This window comes from Etheostoma spectabile, chromosome 5 (genome assembly GCF_008692095.1).
Source record: "Etheostoma spectabile isolate EspeVRDwgs_2016 chromosome 5, UIUC_Espe_1.0, whole genome shotgun sequence".
Taxonomy (NCBI): Eukaryota; Metazoa; Chordata; class Actinopteri; order Perciformes; family Percidae; genus Etheostoma; species Etheostoma spectabile.
Window position 1 is genome coordinate 35,024,241 of NC_045737.1, and position 4,053 is coordinate 35,028,293.

General features: G+C 38.5%; 1 pseudogene; it reads right to left on the minus strand.

Moving 5' to 3' along the window:
* Positions 1-526, minus strand: part of LOC116689861 (trace amine-associated receptor 13c-like) — a 1,293-nt pseudogene extending 767 nt beyond the window's left edge.
* Positions 527-4,053: the final 3,527 nt, after the last annotated feature.

The following is a 4,053-nucleotide window of genomic DNA, read 5'->3' on the forward strand; positions in this document are numbered from 1 at the left end:
TCTGAGACCGCCAGAGAGAGGAGGAGGAGGTTGGTGGGGGTATGGAGCTGCCTGGAGAAAAAAAAAGAGCAACAGACTGATTACTGTTTCTAGCATCACTTGTCATAAAAGCATTTCAATATCAAGACAATATTCATGCAAATGTTTTTTTTTAAATACTTGTTCTCTCACAATCATTTCTCTGCACAGATGAAATAGTGGCTCCTAAATGGGAGATGGAGTGATGACCAGCAAGTTGAAGTCCAAGTGAGCAGAGAGATGAACAGAGCCCGATGTAAATGGCACCGTGTCAGCGTGAGAACGCTTCTGCTTCCTGCAGGAGAGTTGAGCTGTGGAAAGCATAGTTCAAATCCCTCCATCATTGAGAGAGAGATGAGCGGCTGAGGTGTGGCAGCTTTCTGAACAGTGTTCAGACGTTTTATTACTTTTCCAGCTTGTTGTCCCGCCTAGTCTCGCTTTCCCAGCCTCCTCCACAGTGCTGCAGGAGGAGGAGGGCCCCGCGCATCCCAGGATGGGAGAAACACATGCACGTTCCTTTGACCCTTTGTTTGCCTCTCCGTGTTTTTTTTTTTTCTTTTACTTCTTACATTTCAACGCATTTTTTATTCACTAACACCACCTTACTATCATTAGTTTTACACTCCTTTTTGTTGTTTTTTTACCCTTTTTTCGACATTTGACATTTTCAACTTATTGCTTCTTTTTTTTTCACTAACACCATCTTACTACCACTAGTTTTACTTTTTGGAACCCATGGTCAATAACACTCATTTGTATAGAATTACACCTAATATTTGAGTAATAAACTAGAAATTATGAATTATTGTTGAAAGTATGTTGAGTGGATGAGTTTGGATTCTGATGTGAAACCATTTCAATTTTCAACCAAAACGCAAAGAGCGTTGCATGTAATCAATTCTTTTTTTGTGGTGATTTTGTTAAAAAAGTGATATTTCTGATATAGACATATTTAAAAGGGGTGAAATTTGACCCAAGGACACAGGAGGGTTAAACCAATCACAATTGTCCGTGGTTGATTACTACAAATTCCTTCAGAAGATTGAACTTCTGGAAACAAAGGTTCACGTGGAAGTGAACGGACCTTGTGGAAATGACACCACTTTACCATGGACCCAAAGCAATGGACAAAAGCATGCTAACACACGGCTAATTAGCACCAACATGACTACAAAGAAACAGGAGGTCCAACTTGGTCCTGGCTGGTTTTAGGGGAGAACACGTGACAGATCAATAAACTTTAGAATGGACTAGCCCAGCAGCACACGGAAGGACAGCTGGTATTCACTGGTTTTGACTCGTGATAAGGCCTCCGAGTAGAGTAAACACTACCTACAATAGCTAAACAACAATACCTAAAGTATCAACTTCCTTCAATTGTATTTCTAGTATCAAATCATAAGTTATTACAAACACTCTACAGACAGGTAGGTCTAGACCACAATCTATAATTTGCAGAAGTCCAATAATCTGCCAAGCATTTGGAGAAACAGTGGCAGGAAACCTTGGACATAACTTGACTATGGGTGGGCGGCTCTCTTACACTACACATCTTGTTTTGGGTATTGATATTATCAATGTGTTCGTTTACTTTTTTTTGTTTTTTTTGTCTAGTTGCATTAAATTTTTTTCTTCCTTTTTATTCTTAAGCTGCACAATCAAAATCAACTTTTGATCTTTTTACAAAGATCATTTCTTTCATTTGAGATCATGCACAGCCATGATTGACCCACGCAGTTGATTTCCATAATGTTGGTTGATCAGACGTCTTCTCAGGACTGCGTGGGCGTGTAAAAACTGTGCTGATTGACATCTCTCCTGTTTGCTTTGTTGCACTGTTTTGGGGCTGGACACATGTGATACAATACATAATTACCAGCACACCCTTGTCCACCTTCAACCTGAGCAGAAGTCTAATCAGCCATAATAACTGAAAACACCTGTGTGGGCGTGAAAGGCTGCATTTATCCAGGAGAACAACGCCAGCTGGCACTGCTCTGGTATAAACGCGGATTCATCGCAAGGTAACGTGAGTCAGTGGAGTCCAAACGGCGCTGATATACACGCTAAAAAGCGAGTATGCCTCTTTATAACGTTCCTATTATGACAGACAATTTGGTGTGTCATACATACGCCATTTCATAAGATCAGTCCCATCCCAAATGTTTTCAACAATCTTCAAATCCAGAGAAATCTGTTTCAATCAATGACACAGAGTGTGTTGGTTCACATATAAAGAGACGTCTAAGTCTATATCCTTTTGACCCCTTTAGTTGCTCTAACCTCTTTCTTTTTTTCTCTACCTACACTCTGAAAATTGGGAGATTCAAACATCGACAAGTTCTTTTCTGACACACGCACATGAAGCTCAATTTGAATAGGATTGTGGAAAATAAGAAAATAATAATCCTTTTGAGTCAAAGGTCCATGAATATGTTTTTGCTGTTATTCCATCTGACTGGAATTTAGCATGAATGTGTGTTTGTGTGTTTTTTTCACGTTGTGACGTCATGTAATGTAAATCTCTATGGGGCAAAACAATTGTTTGGTGCTTAGTTTGTGTCTCGCTGAGCTTTATATCCGAGTTCTTCCCTGGAGGTAAAACTTATTAGTGTCAGCACATTTTATAGAAGTGTCAAACTCTTCCCTGGCCTGTTACATTCCAGACCAAATGTGAACATTTCAGCTTTAAGAGGATCTTCTTTTGTCTTTTGTGCATTTTGTTTTCAACACATCACATGGCCAACCACTTACACACACACACACACACACACACACAATGTGTATTGAACAACTGAAGACATAACACACACTGTCTATTGTGGACCAAAGAAATGACAATTTCTTCAGGTCTAAACCTAAACTGTAACAAACAATTGCTTATTATTATTATACGTTTGCAGAATTTTAAACAAAGGCAATGTCAAAACTGTCTTCTATGATCTATTATTTTTTGTATGTTTTAAGATTTCCATTACAGACAAGGCTTTTTAATCTGCATTCTTTCAAAGATAAGTTACAAGAGACTATTAAATACACAACTAAAAAGATACATCACCAAAACTTTTGGCTGGTACCGTATACATCATAGTAAATTGTGTAGTCTTCTTGAAATATTGCAATTCAGAAATGTTACATAAATATTTACCTCAAGATATCAGGGCAGTGATTTACATATATAATGTAAATACAAATTTCGTTAATTTAATATTTATGAAAACAAGGATACATTTTTTGGAATAAAAGTAGTCCTGCATTGCCAGACTTTCCGTGCTCTCTCTGGTTTATTGGCATTTCTTTAAACCAATCACAGTCGTCTTAGACCTGAGTAGAGCCACGACTCTGCAAAATAGCCTCTTGTCACAGGGAAGCGATTAATATTCCTGTACATAATACATTGGCTACACAATTATCCCCCAGTTTGTGACACGTTAGAAGCCGCAGTTTCAGTCCTCCATCTGTGCGTGTTCGAAATCACATTCTAGCGTTTACGCGTACTGCAAACTCAATCAGTATGTACTGCATAGTGTGTACTAGATTACCAATTAAGGATGCCATTACCAGCAGACTGCTACAAGTATATTCAAGCAATGTGTTTTCTCTGCATCACATAACTTTAATTAATCACAACATCCATCCGTCCATCCATCAATCCATTTTTTGGGTCACATTACTGCTGGGACATGTCTGTTTGTGTAGTACTTGGTTTAGAAGCCTTCATTGGTGCTTTTTACAGTACACCGTCCTGCTGTATACACTGCTGCAGGAGCACCAGCTGATACTAGTGAAACAACAGCATAGGCTGCGGAGCGAAGCGCAGATTCCAGGAAACGCTCTGGCCAATAAGGCCAATAATAAACTGGGCTTTGTCTGTTTTTAACTGCTCTTTAATATTTAGTTTCTTAAACTGCAATGTAACTTATTTTAGTGATTTATGTTGACTGTTTTTAACTGCTTTCTAATGTTTAATTTCCTGTACTGCACTGTAACTTTTATTATTTTGATTGTTTTTGTGTAAAGCACTTTGAATTGCCC